Here is a 14,995-nt window from a genome sequence, read left to right on the forward strand (position 1 = left end):
TAAATGTAGGATACATCTTATTTCATAATTGTCTCCAAGGTTCACACAATCCTTGAAATTGCCACAAAAGCACCAGTAATGAGACGACTACAATTGAAGCATGTTTACTTATACCAATGTTTACATAACGCCTTTTGTGGTCCGTAAAAAAGCCCTCCCACTCTGTTTGTGCCCGGTCTGCATGAAGCAGAGCTTCGTATGTCACTCAAAAGTGCAGATTCTAACCATCGGATTTATTTCTGTAGTTTCGTGACGGCCACATTGGAATGTTACTTAAATTCCACTATGACAATGTAGCTTAGTTATGCTGTTTTGCAAAACCAATGTCACGTGACTTTAAACTTGACACCCCAGTGGCTGGTTCTGAGACAGGATAGATTGCTTCAGTCTTAATTTACCGGAAGTGGGTTTTGCTTTTTGAAGCAGCAAATTTTTCGACACTGAAATTTTCAGCAAAACATTTTTGCACTGATTTTTTTTTTGTACAATCAATTTGTATACACTGAATTTTAAAACACTGATTTTTTTTCAATTAAATTGTCAGCATAAATTCAGTTTACAAAATTCAAAAGTAAACTTTTTTTATAAAGACACAAATCAAACTCCATACTTTCTGCAAAAAAAGCGAGTCAGAGATCATCTCTATGACAACACTCTAATGGGCTGAATCGACTGAGATCCAAACACCCCATGCTAGTGGGCGTGTTGCGTTCGATCTACTAACATTGCACGTGCTATTAATTGCTGGTGCAGACCATCTTATTCGAATGAGATTTTTATGTGTACTACGCAGCTTTCACCATGGACACACTATTATTTACTGCACATTCTTTTTATCATTAATCACACCTCTCCCGTCCAAAGGCAAAACCTAGTAACTCACTTCTAGCTGATTTTGAGAAAACAAAGGAAAACCAATCTATATTGATGCTGTCTTACAAAGATCTACAAAGTCATCAAACGTATAGATGTTTTTTTGAGCTTTCATTTTCTTTTCGATTGAGCCATGGATTGAATCTGCTCTCATGAACATGTGCCCTTTCTCCAGATATTTTATTACGGTCTCGGGTGGGCCCCATTCTGCGTTTGCACATTGGTACAGCGTCCAGTTTTTATTTTGACCTCCACAGTTATCTGCCCAAAAGAGTATGCAAGGGGAAGAATCAAGAACAATACATTTAGATACTAGGTTTTTCTGTTGTATCTACGCGGTTATGTGGTAGTTGCTAGGTCCTGACATGCGCGTAACAGCTTACTTACGGAACAAATTACAATATCGCATACACTAATGTAAAGCATATCACCTAGGAACTCCAAAATTATTATCAGCTCAGTTTTGACCAAAATTGAGTTACTGGGTTTTGCCTTTGGACGGGAGACCTGTGGTGTTATGCTATTAAACAGGCTGCACACATTTGTATGCGTTTTATAAGCAGTACGGTGCATCCATGAATTGATTAACATGGACCCCGACTTAAACAAGTTGAAAAACTTATTTGGGTGTTACCATTTAGTGGTCAATTATACGGAATATGTACTGAACTGTGCAATCTACTTATAAAAGTATCAATCAATCAATCAATAAATCCACAATGAAACCCACTTTTTTTGTGTGTGTGCTGCAGATACGCTCATGGGAGAGAGGCGGCACTTACTGTACTTTTTTCATACAGGACATAGCCATCCATCCATTTTCTACCACATGTCCCTTTCTGGGTTGTGGGGGGGGGGGGTATCCCAGCTGCACTCCAGTGGAGAAGTCGCCGTCTCATGGCAGGGCCAACACAGATAGATAGACAACATTCACACTCACATTTACACACTACGAGCAATTTAGTGTTGCCAATCAACCTATCCCCGGGATATGTTAACAGCACATATTCTAAATGGAAAAAAAGAACGCCAGCAGACACCAAAACAATTGATGGAATTTGTTTAAATCAGCCCCTTAAGCCAGTGGTCCCCAACTTTTTTGTAGCTGCGGACTGGTCAACGCTTGATGATTTGCCCCGCGGCCCAGGGGGGGGGAGATTCTTATTTTATTTATTTTTTGTCATGAAAAAGGGAGTTTTTTGGGTTGGTGCACTAATTGTAAGTGTCTCTTGTGTTTTTTATGTTGATTTAATTAAAAAATATATATATTTTTTTTTTAAAAAGTTATAAAAAATTATTCTGCAGCCCGGTACCAATCGATGGTGGTTGGGGACCACTGCCTGAACCCACCCAGTAGGCAGCCATAAATTTATAAAAGGATGTTGCTGAATGGACGATAGTAATTTATTTTTTCTTACATTTCGTTCCATGACAATATGTTGACACACACACACGCACGCACGCACTCGCTCGCTATCCCTCTCTCTCTCTCTCTCTCTCTCTCTCTCTCTCTATCTGTTCCTCATCTGTCTTTGCTACGGGAGCACAGCATGAGCGCCGATCCTCTGTCAGTTTGCGCATACTTTTCGGAGGTGTTAAATTAAATGCTAGATAGCGCTCGGAAAACGGTGATGAATGTTGATGAATCAAATTGCGTGTGCTGTATAACAGGCCTAGTGGTTAGAATATCCACCCTGAGATGGGTAGGTCGTGAGTTCAAACCCCGGCCGAGTCATACCAAAGACTATAAAAATGGGACCCATTACCTCCCTGCTTGGCACTCAGCACCAAGAGTTGGAATTGGGGATTAAATCACCAAAAATTATTCCTGGCCGCGGCCACAGCTGCTGCTCACTGCTCCCCTCACCTCCCAGGGGGTGATCAAGAGTGATGGGTCAAATGCAGAGAATAATTTCACCACACCTAGTGTGTGTGTGACTATCATTGGTACTTCAACTTTAACTTTAACTTTAGCTTCTTTTCCCCATATTGTTGGTCTTTTGCAAATCATCATATATTCTGCTTATTTTTGAAGGCAGAGACACAAAATGGATTGCACATCTTATTCTGTATGCTTAACAGATGCAATCCACTTTGCACACATTTAGTTGATGCGCTATCAAGTTTGCACCTGTTTTAGTACACACAAACCTTGAGTAAATCAGGCCCTAAATGTTTTAAAGAATCTGCTGCAAACATGTGAGTCTCTCACATATTTTTTAAACTGTCGTCCACCATTTAAATAGTGCAATGATGAAAAAGAGAGGAACTACTATTACAACTAAAATGTTGAACAACTGACTACTGACCGCATTGGAAGTAAACAAGCTATAACAACACCTTAGTTACTAGGGCTGTCAATTTTTGGGCAACACACAATTTGATTCTATTCTTGGGGGTAACGATTTGATTTGGAACCGATTCTCAATTCAAAACAATTCTCGAATCAAAATCAATACTTTTTTAATAACATTGGGTGCCAGTTCTATGGTTAACTCCATTGCTCCATAAAATATACAAACAGCTTTAATACATTTCTGTATTACTTAAAAGAAAACTGGTTCCAATGCAGCTGGGATAGGCTTATGCCACCCTCAGAGAGGGATAAGCGATAGAAAATGGATGGATGGATGGGTTTGTTGAATAAAAGTCCACCCAAACATTTAATCAAGTCAAATGCAAATAAGGCAACAAAAGAAGTATACAACGCCTCTCTTTTCTTAAGTAAATCTGTACAGCGGATGAGTGGACAAGACAGATTTTTATAAAAATGTTTCAAATATATGTATTTTTTAAATCGATTTTGGATTTTGGGCTTAGGTGGGAAACACACGGCCCACCACTACATTCCCATGCTGTATCGAGTCATACCAAAGACTATAAAAATGGAACCCATTGCCTCCCTGCTTGGCACACAGCATTAAGGGTTGGAATTGGGGGTTAAATCACCATAAATGATTCCCGGGCCCGGCACCGCTGCTGTCCACTGCTCCCCTCACTTCCCAGGGGGTGATCAGGGGATGGGTCAAATGCAGAGGACAAATTTGACCACACTTAGTGTGTGTGTGACAATCATTGGTACTTTAACTTTAACTAACTTTAACTGTATACGGCCCCTGGCCACCAATTGAATAGCACTGTGTTAAAGATTAAAAATTAGATTATGCACTTAATATGACTTTAATTGATTGCAATTATTGTAATAATTTGACACCCAAAACAGTATATTATTTGTAATATTGATTATTCCATTCGATTACGTATGTGTACCTAATCAAATTCCCCATCGAACATGTTTTTTTTATTTTTTGTTGGAAACGAAGTTGAAGGATAGCCTGTGGTGGTAAATGTACTGATAGCAGACAGTGAAAAAATGATGCATACAAGTAGAAACTCCATGCCAATTATCTGCACTGCTCTGGGCAGCAAAGGAGGAGCGGGCAGTGTTACCTTGCATGTGCTTTGATGTGAGGAGCTATCATAGCATATGCTGAGGAAATGTGAAATGATTGCAGCGGGAAACATTTGGGTGTTTTTAGAATCAGTCTCGGTGCGGTGAAGGATGGGAGATTGGCTGCAGTGAGATGAAAGCAGAACGCATCCGGACAGACACACAAGTATGAAATGGAAAGGGAAATGTCTAAAGGAATGCTAAGCACTTGACTGTGCATTGAAACATTCTTGATGTTCTCTTTTTGTCAGGAGGCCCTTGTTAAAGGCCTACTGAAATGAGATTGTCTTATTTAAACGGAGATAGCAGGTCCATTCTATGTGTCATACTTGATCATTTCGCGATATTGCCATATTTTTGCTGAAAGGATTTAGTAGAGAACATCCACAATAAAGTTCGCAACTTTTGGTCTCTAATAAAAAAGCCTTGCCTTCACCGGAAGTAGCAGACGATGTGTGCGTGACGTCACGGATTGTAGGGCTCCTAACATCCTCACATTGTTTATAATCATAGCCTCAAGCAGCAAGAGCTATTCGGACCGAGAAAGCGACGATTTCCCCATTAATTTGAGCGAGGATGAAAGATTTGTGGATGAGGAAAGTTAGACTGAAGCACAAAAAGAAAAAGAGACGGCTACGGGCGGCGGCAGTGTGAGCATTTCAGATGTAATTAGACACATTCACTACGATAATTCTGGAAGATCCCGTATCTGCTTAATGTTTTAATAGTGTTTTAGTGAGATTGTAAAGTCATACCTCAAAGTCGGATGGCTGCGGTGAACGCCAGTGTCTCTCAGAGAAGCCGAGGAGCCAAGATCACAGCTGCCTTTTAGAGCTGCAGGAGGAGGTATAATCCACTGATGTCTCCGGTAAGAGTCGACTTAATATCACAATTTTCCCATCCAAAAACTTGCTGGTTGACGTAGAGAAACATCTTCGCTTGACCGCTCCGTGTTAAAGCTTCACAACAAACAAAGAAACACAGGGTGTGTCTCAGTTACTAAAGGCAGCTACAATCCACCACTTTCCACCAACAGCATTCTCATTTGACGTCTCCATTATTAATTGAACAACTCCTTCTGAATCCAAAGGATTCAGAAGTCACAGGGAGGACATGCAAACTCTACACAGAAAAATCCCGAGCCCGGGATTGAACCCAAGACTACTCAGGACCTTCGTATTGTGAGGCACATGCAATAACCCCTTTTTCCCACCGTGCTGCTTCTCAGGAAATATTGTTATGGATAATCATGCCAACTCCAATTACAATTTGCAATTTGGTAGTTGACAAATAGTTGGTAATGTACATGTACAAGAGGAATGGTATTATTTAACTGGTTTAGCTTTTGAAAAGGGTGTCACAGTTGTAGCTATTCACATATTGAATTTTAACATTTCAACCCTTGGCTGAGGTACGTCTTATGATGAAAACCTCCAGTGTGCTCAGATTTGAAAGAAAAAAAACTATCTTAGTAAAAGCAAAACCAATGTTTCAAAATAGATAATTAAACTGAACTCCCATGAGGAGTGCTGACACAGCGGTTTAAGTTGTGTGCAAATTTAGAAGAATATTTTTCCTTAAGGTTTTTATCAATGTCCGTATCGTACGAATGCAGGGGCATTCGTCTTCAGATGTTCCGCTATACGCATAGTCTGAGTGCTTTTGTTCCATCTATTGTGTGCAATGTTTTTGAGCTGAAAGGGACTTTAAATGGAGCTTTCAAAGTACAGCTGTGATGGATGCACTTCCATGAAACAATATGTCAGATTTTATTCAGACGCATGATGTTTATCAGGAAAATGTCGTCTACGGCCACTTTGCTACCTCGGGCTTGCAGTGATGACTCAAGGGATGACTGATGGATTAAACCATGCGTCTCTAGATTTCAGGGTGAATGAGCAACGGCATCAAGCACTTTTAGGCCTATGAAGATGGAAAGCTGATTTCAGATTCCAACACATTTATCGATGGTGAGTTTAAGATAGAAAAGTGTGTCAGGCAACAGTGTGTAGTTCCATCACTGATTAACAGGGAGAAAATCGGGAACTTGCTACTTAGATGAAAATGTGGCAGTAGGCTGGTGATTTTTATAGTATGCATTAAATGAACATGTTTTAACTCACAAGGTCAGGAGCTAGTAAGATTATGTGAGTTCTCTTGGCTAGGTTGCATCCTAAAGAAAGGTTTCAATAATTGAAGAGTAAGTGTAAAGCAGGCCACACACATAAAAAAATTGGGCTGTTTTTGTCACGATTTACCCCCTTAGTCTTCCAACATAAGACAGCAAATGCCTGATTACCTCAAGTCTTATAAGATTGCCCTGAGGACAGATGCGTGTTATGTGTGAATTTGTTCCGATAGTTGGCTCCAAAACTGTCAGTGCCAACAATGGTAAGTATTCAACATGTTTTGTATTCACAACCAAAAAAAAATTTCTGGGGGTAAAGCCGACGACTGCCAAGTCATGGCTATGTGACTTGTGACTTGGCACGGAAAATAACCAATCAAGAAGCTAAAAAAGCATTGTGGCTACTTTGTTGGAATGTACTCCACTCGAGCTTGCTCAGTAAATAATAATGTCTGGTTTCATGCCATTTGCATTATTTTTTCCAGTCTTTTCTTTTTTTAGTTTGGGATTTTTTTTTGGTCTAAAATAGTCCCATCATTCCCTCATCTTGTATGTCCTCTTCTATACTGCCTGTGTTATAGTTTCTACTATATGTTTCATCTTCCTCGATTTTTTTAGACAAGGTTTCAGGTTTGCGGAACTAGAGTCTGGAGCGTTGTTTGTGTGAAGTGAATTATATTTACATATCATTTTATCTCTAGTGACTCGAAGCGCTTTACATAGTGAAACTTATTATCTAAATCTTTAAGCTACATTTAAACCAGTGTGGGTGGCACTGGGAGCAGGTGGGTAAAGTGTATTTCCCAAGCACACAACAGTGGCGGAAGCGGAAATCGAACCTGGAACTCTCGAGTTAAATGGTAAATAGGTTGTACTAGTACGGGGATCGGCAACCCGCAGCTCTAGAGCCGCATGCGACTCTTTAGCGCCGCCCTAGTGGCTCTCTGGAGCTTTTTCAAAAATGTATGAAAAATGGAAAAAGATGAGGGGAAAAAATATATATTTTGCTCTATTATGGTTTCTGTAGGAGGACAAACATGACACAAACCTCCCTAATTGTTATAAAGCACACTATTTACATTAAACATACTTCACTGATTCGAGTATTTGGCAAGCGCCGTTTTGTCGTACTAATTGTGGCGGTCCGTGAACTCACCGTAGTTTGTTTACATTTATAACTCTATCCGACTTTCTAGAAGTGTTGTATGCCTCTTCTTTTTCTGTCTAATTTTTTCCACCAAACTTTAAACGTTGTGCATGAATGCACAAAGGTGAGTTTGTTGATGTTATTGACTTGTGTGGAGTGCTAATCAGACATATTTGGTCACTGCAAGCTAATTGATGCTAACATGCCATTTAGGCTAGCTGTATGTACATATTGCATCATTATGCCTCATTTGTAGCTATATTTGAGGTCATTTAATTTTCTTTAAGTCCTCTTAATTCAATTTATATCTCATGACACACTATCTGTATGTAATATGTTTTTTTTCTCCAGACACATTTGTTTTTGTATTTTTGGGCCAATATGGCTCTTTCCACTTTTTAGGTTGCCTACCCCTGTACTAGTATAACGCTTTTCTACCTTCAAGGTACGCGAAGCGCTTTACACTATTTCCACATTCACCCATTCACACACCCATCCAGAGCAAGGGTGAAGTGTCTTGCTCAAGTCACAATGGATGTGACGAGGTTGGTAGAATGTGGGGATCGAACCAGGAACCCTCAGGTTGCTGGCACGGCCACTCTTCCTACTGTGCCACGTTGTCCCGAGTTGCTGGCACAACCGCTCTACTAACCGAGCCTTGGTGTACTGTGTTGATATTGTAATAGCTCACCACACAAAACTATCTGCTTACTGTACGTTTAGTCCTTTGGATTCAGAAGGAATTAGCAGTCAGCACAACACATTAAAACCTCATTTGAGGATGCCAAAGTAAAAACATGTTAAATGCTGTTGTCTGGCGGTGTTCCTCGTCAGGGTTCGCCTTTGTTTTGTCTTAATTTTTAGCCAGATGCTCTTCCTAACACAAACCTCCCATTTGTTTGGGATTGTGACCAGCACTGGACAGCCCCAACGACTGGATGTTGCATCCAGGCCAGGAATCAAACCTGTGGTATCTGTACAAAAGGCAGTAGAGTGCACCATTACACCACCAGGATGTTTATTTTAAATCAAATTGATTAATTCAACATTGGTATTAGTATCATCATGACGTGTGGTGGCTTAGTGGTTAGCATGTCGACCTTAGTGTGAGAATATCTTTACTAAAGGTTTGTGTATTCTAAAACCAGTGCAAACGTGATAGCACACACAAAGCTGGTCTAATAAACGTGTGCAAAGTGGATTGCATCTGTTAAGTGAGCAGAATAAAGTGTGCAATCCATTTTGCGTCTCTGTCTTCATTAATAAGGAAAATGTATATGCTGATCATCAAAACATCCACAATAAGGGGAGGAAAAAAATTTAAATATTGTCAGGCTAGGACTTGGATTTGGTTTACTCCCTCGACTCAGAGGGATTACAGGACGAGCCAGGCGTGAATTCAGGCACATGTTTTTTTTTTATTTATACTCAAAATACAAAAAAAAGGCAAAACAAAAAGCGCGCTCAATGGTGGATACTAATCTATACTAAAACTTAGAACAAAAACAGCACAATGGCAATACTATCTACAAACAAACAAAAGATACTATCAAAGGCATAAATACAAACAAAAACGTACTTGGCGTGGATGAATCGAAAAGCATGGCACGAAGTATGAAAGGCAATGAAAGCAAAGTTCCCAGACTGATGAACAGAAAGAAAATGACTTAAATACTGGCTGTGATAATCAGGAACAGGTGCGGGACTGAGGGCAGGGGCGTGACAAGGTGGGAACTAATGCGTTGACATGGTAACAAAAGCAAACCAGGAAGTGCAAAATGGAACAAGAGTCCAGAAAACAAAACAAAACATGATCAAACATAAAACCAGATTTACAGGCATGACAAATATGTTATACAGCATACGCATTGTAATTTATCAACACTCATCATCATTTCGGCAGCACTATTTTGCATTGTATACACGCTTGAAAAGGCCGGCAAACTTACACGGTTCCACACACGGCTGTGAGAGAGGAGTGCTCGCGCTGCTAGGACACACGATATCCTCCGAAAAAGGTTAAATGGCACCTATTTAGCAATACCCAAGTCCAAAACAAAATAAATTGATGCATTTTGGTGTCATTAAACATTATCTTTATGATGTTTGTCTTTTTCCACATAGAAGGTTTATTACCCACATACATTCTTTATTTCAAAAACATCTTGAAGTATGCATTTTTTGTGTCTTAAACACAGTAGTGCAGCCTACCTCACATGCACCTTCAGAGGTTAAAAAAAGAAAGGTTGTAGATGCACTGCACAACTGCTGCTTAACTGCCCATAAAATGTGGTGGATGTCTCCTGCATGATAACATGCATTTGCAATAAATGTGTGTGCTTCTGTATAGTACATGCAACATCCCTGTTTGAATAAGGCGGTCTGAACACTCTTCATTTGGACACGCAGTGATAGTAATTAATAAATTGCACACGCAGTTTAGCGCAAGGTGTTTAGACAATAGACCTTAGGACCTGCGCGTGCTCTGAGGTCCGAGAGCCAGCTCCAGCTTATGATGCCCAAGACCAGACTTAAAACTAGGGGAGACAAGGCCTTCTCTGTGGTCAGCCCTAAGCTCTGGAACACTCTGCCCCTCCATATTCAGAATCAGAATCAGAATCATTTTTATTTGTCCGTTCCAACATGTACAAGACACATCAGAACTGAAATTACATTTTCGGCACAGTCCCGCTAAGAGCAGACATACGTTACAGGAGGGGGACAAGACGAGACCGCCGACGGATCAGCCAGTTACAGTTACAGCGCTCCTTAAAAAGATAAGAAAAGGGTGACATTAAGAGAGGGGGGGAGTAAAAAAATATCAGTCCAAGGCTAGACCCTCAGGAGAGGTCTAGCTTGAGTCCAACGAAAAAACTTCACATAGCTTGGCACACATTAAACATACATATATCACACCAACTTGCAACAGAGGGAGGGGTGGGTTTGCGCAGGCCCGCTGTTCGCTCTGTAGCGCCGCTCAGCCATCCACAACCCCAGAGGAGATAAGCGGTGGTGAGGGTGTTGATTCAAGGGTGGGGGTCATGTGTGTGCGTATAGGCCCAATTAACTCGGCAGAGGTGGTGAATGTTTTTTAATGGCTGAGGCCGATAAAGTTCGGCTACAGATGTTGTTGACAAAAAGGAAGGCCAAAAGCGTCTATCTTTGTGGAATCTTCGGGAGATTTCCTTCAGAACATCCTGTTCCATGCCAAGGCCATTCAGGGAGTCCAAATCGTAGATAAAAAGACAAAATATTGACTTATCTTCTTTTTTGTCCATGCTGGATCTCTTTCAGTTCCAATTGATTATTCCTTCTCTGCAAACTTTTCCAAGATGAGATCCATTTTGCGATTCAACTCAGAAATCGCACAAGTCTGTGTTCCCACAGCCCGACCCGATCCTTCCATTGCGTTGAACAGCCGTTGGGCCCCTTGAGTGGCTGCCATCGTCTTCCGAATTTGTCGATACACCAGAGCAATGCCCAGCCCAATCAGCAAGTGCCCCGTGATCACAGCTCCAAATAGGTAAATGTGTTCGACGTCCTCGATGGAAAGAGCTGAGAGGCACATGATCCTCCATGAGTTCCAGGAGTCCCGCACGTAACCCGCAGCGATGGTTCCATCAGGGCAGCCAGGCTCCCCCGAACCTCTTTTTCTTGTCGAAAAGACTGTGTCAATTGCGTCAAGAGTCCAGCTGATCATATTCATATTGAAATTTGGATTAGAGGACAGCGCAAAGAAAGAGGCTTTTAAAAAGTTCCGACAAGGACAAAGACAAAGAGAGCAAGCAGGGAAAGAGGGAACGGAGAATGCGACCGCCCTCACCAGAGGCTAGGATGATTCAAACTTCACCCTCAGTGGAGTGTTTTAAGTCTCGTCTTAATACCCATTTTTATTCTCTGGCTTTTAACACTACGTGAGTTGTGTGGTCCTCTGTTGCCCTCTGTGTTTTAAAATTTTTATTTCTATATACTGTTTTAATTGGTTTCACCCTTAAAATCGTTTTTAATCATATTTATTTGATATTGGTTTTATATGTATTTATTTTTATTTTTTGTTTTTATTCAGTCATTGGTGGAGCTCAGGATAGTATTTGAATGTTGTTTTTAATATTGTTGTGCAGTACTTTGGGTGAACTGATAGCAAGATGGCGGCGCCCGGACGGGCTGCGACACTGCGGTGCTCTTGCTAAAGATGAAACATTTGGCGGAAATGCCGGACAGTTCTGCAGACTTTATGGCTGGCTCGCATCGTGGTCACTCCGTGATCACGTACGACCGCCAGACACTTCTGGATATGGACATATCGGGCCGTTTTGGACTGATAGACGCGTGCGTGCTAACCGTGCTAACTAGCATGGGAATACGTCGGCGGCTACATCCAGCGGCCTGTGAAGCAGGGGAGTCTAGTAGCAGCGGGGGCCGTCTACGGAGCAGACGCCAGCGGTGTGATCGGAAACGCGGATGTCGAGCGGGGGTAAAAACAAAGCAGAAGGCTAATCCCCACAGAACACCACTTCCCTCCACCCTGAAGACGGATTTAAATAAAGGATGCGAGACTACTGGTCTGGGTAAGGAGTCAGTTAAATTAGAACAAGTTTTTTCTGCTTTGAGTTTTTCAGAGTTGGACATGTGTTTTACTGAGGTGGCTAACTATGATGCGTGCAGTTTATCAAAGCAACAAACAAACAATCGGAAAATCCCCGTTACTGAGGAGGCTAACCATGATGTGTGCAGTTTATCAAAGCAACAATCAAACAATCGGAACATTCCCGTCGTATCAATTCCTAGATATGGTCGTAATTATACTGAATGCACTGGGCATAATAAACACAACATTATTAATATTGCTACTGCGGATAATTTGATCAAAAATTCCCTAAAACAGTCCACTACCTATAATATAGGTTTTTTAAACATAAGATCATTGTCTCCCAAAACGTTGTTAGTTAATGATATCATCAGAGACAACAATCTTAACGTCATCGGTCTCAGTGAAACCTGGCTTAAACCAAACGACTTTTTTGCGCTAAATGAGGCATGTCCTCCTAACTTTACACATGCGCATATTGCCCGTCCGCTTAAAAGGGGTGGGGGGGTCGCACTAATATACAACGAAAACTTTAACCTTAGTCCTAACATAAATAATAAATATAAATCGTTTGAGGTGCTTACTATGAGGTCTGTCACACCGCTGCCTCTACACCTGGCTGTTATCTACCGCCCCCCAGGGCCCTGTTCGGACTTTATCAATGAATTCTCAGAGTTCGTTGCTGATCTAGTGACACACGCCGATAATATAATCATAATGGGGGACTTTAATATCCATATGAATACCCCATCGGACCCACCGTGCGTAGCGCTCCAGACTATAATTGATAGCTGTGGTCTCACACAAATAATAAATGAACCCACGCATCGCAACGGTAATACGATAGACCTAGTGCTTGTCAGGGGTATCACCGCTTCCAAAGTTACGATACTCCCGTATACTAAAGTATTGTCCGATCATTACCTTATAAAATTCGAGGTTCAGATGCATGTTCGTCAAACTAATAATAATAATAACTGCTATAGCAGCCGCAACATTAATACGGCCACAACGACAACTCTTGCTGACCTACTGCCCTCGGTAATGGCACCATTCCCAAAGTATGTGGGCTCTATTGATAACCTCACTAACAACTTTAACGACGCCCTGCGCGAAACCATTGATAACATAGCACCGCTAAAGTTAAAAAAGGCTCCAAAAAAGCGCACCCCGTGGTTTACAGAAGAAACTAGAGCTCAGAAATTATTATGCAGAAAGCTGGAACGCAAATGGCGCACGACTAAACTTGAGGTGCACCATCAAGCATTTAGTGATGGTTTAATAACTTATAAACGCATGCTTACCTTAGCTAAAGCTAATTATTACTCAAATCTCATCCACCGTAATAAAAACGATCCTAAATTTTTGTTTAGTACGGTAGCATCGCTAACCCAACAAGGGACTCCTTCCAGTAGCTCCACCCACTCAGCTGATGACTTTATGCAATTCTTTAGTAAGAAAATTGAAGTCATTAGAAAGGAGATTAAAGACAATGCGTCCCAGCTACAACGGGGTTCTATTAACACTGACACGATTGTATATACGGCGGATACTGCCCTCCAAAATAGTTTCTCTCGTTTTGAGGAAATAACATTAGAGGAATTGTTACAACGTGTAAATGGAATAAAACAAACAACATGTTTACTTGACCCTCTTCCTGGGAAACTGATCAAGGAGCTCTTTGTATTATTAGGTCCATCAGTGCTAAATATTATAAACTTATCACTTTCCTCGGGCACTGTTCCCCTAGCATTCAAAAAAGCGGTTATTCATCCTCTTCTTAAAAGACCTAACCTCGATCCTGACCTCATGGTAAACTACCGACCGGTGTCTCACCTTCCCGTTATTTCAGAAATCCTCGAAAAAATTGTTGCGGAACAGTTAAATGAACACTTGGCGTCTAACAATCTATGTGAAACCTTTCAATCCGGTTTCAGGGCAAATCACTCGACGGAGACAGCCCTCGCAAAAATGACTAATGATCTATTGCTAACGATGGATTCTGATGCGTCATCTATGTTGCTGCTCCTCGATCTTAGCGCTGTTTTCGATACTGTCGATCATAATATTTTATTAGAACGTATCAAAACACGAATTGGTATGTCAGACTTAGCCCTGTCTTGGTTTAACTCTTATCTTACTGATAGGATGCAGTGTGTCTCCCATAACAATGTGACCTCGGACTACGTTAAGGTAACGTGTGGAGTTCCCCAGGGTTCGGTCCTTGGCCCTGCACTCTTCAGCATCTACATGCTGCCGCTAGGTGACATCATACGCAAATACGGTGTTAGCTTTCACTGTTATGCTGATGACACCCAACTCTACATGCCCCTAAAGCTGACCAACACGCCGGATTGTAGTCAGCTGGAGGCGTGTCTTAATGAAATTAAACAATGGATGTCCGCTAACTTTTTGCAACTCAACGCCAAAAAAACGGAAATGCTGATTATCTGTCCTGCTAGACACCGAACTCTATTTAATAATACAACTCTAACATTTGACAACCAAACAATTAAACAAGGCGACACGGTAAAGAATCTGGGTATTATCTTCGACCCAACTCTCTCCTTTGAGGCACACATTAAAAGCGTTACTAAAACGGCCTTCTTTCATCTCCGCAATATCGCTAAAATTCGCTCCATTCTGTCCACTAAAGACGCTGAGATCATTATCCATGCGTTTGTTACGTCTCGCCTCGACTACTGTAACGTATTATTTTCGGGTCTCCCCATGTCTAGCATTAAAAGATTACAGTTGGTACAAAATGCGGCTGCTAGACTTTTGACAAGAACAAGAAAGTTTGATCAC

General features: G+C 41.2%; 1 protein-coding gene across 2 annotated transcripts in view; it reads left to right on the forward strand.

Annotated features, from left to right (window-relative positions):
* galnt18b (UDP-N-acetyl-alpha-D-galactosamine:polypeptide N-acetylgalactosaminyltransferase 18b) overlaps positions 1 to 14,995 on the forward strand; it is a 294,528-nt gene that overhangs the window by 229,770 nt on the left and 49,763 nt on the right. The window lies entirely within an intron of this gene.

This window comes from Nerophis ophidion, linkage group LG02 (assembly GCF_033978795.1).
Source record: "Nerophis ophidion isolate RoL-2023_Sa linkage group LG02, RoL_Noph_v1.0, whole genome shotgun sequence".
Classification (NCBI taxonomy): Eukaryota; Metazoa; Chordata; class Actinopteri; order Syngnathiformes; family Syngnathidae; genus Nerophis; species Nerophis ophidion.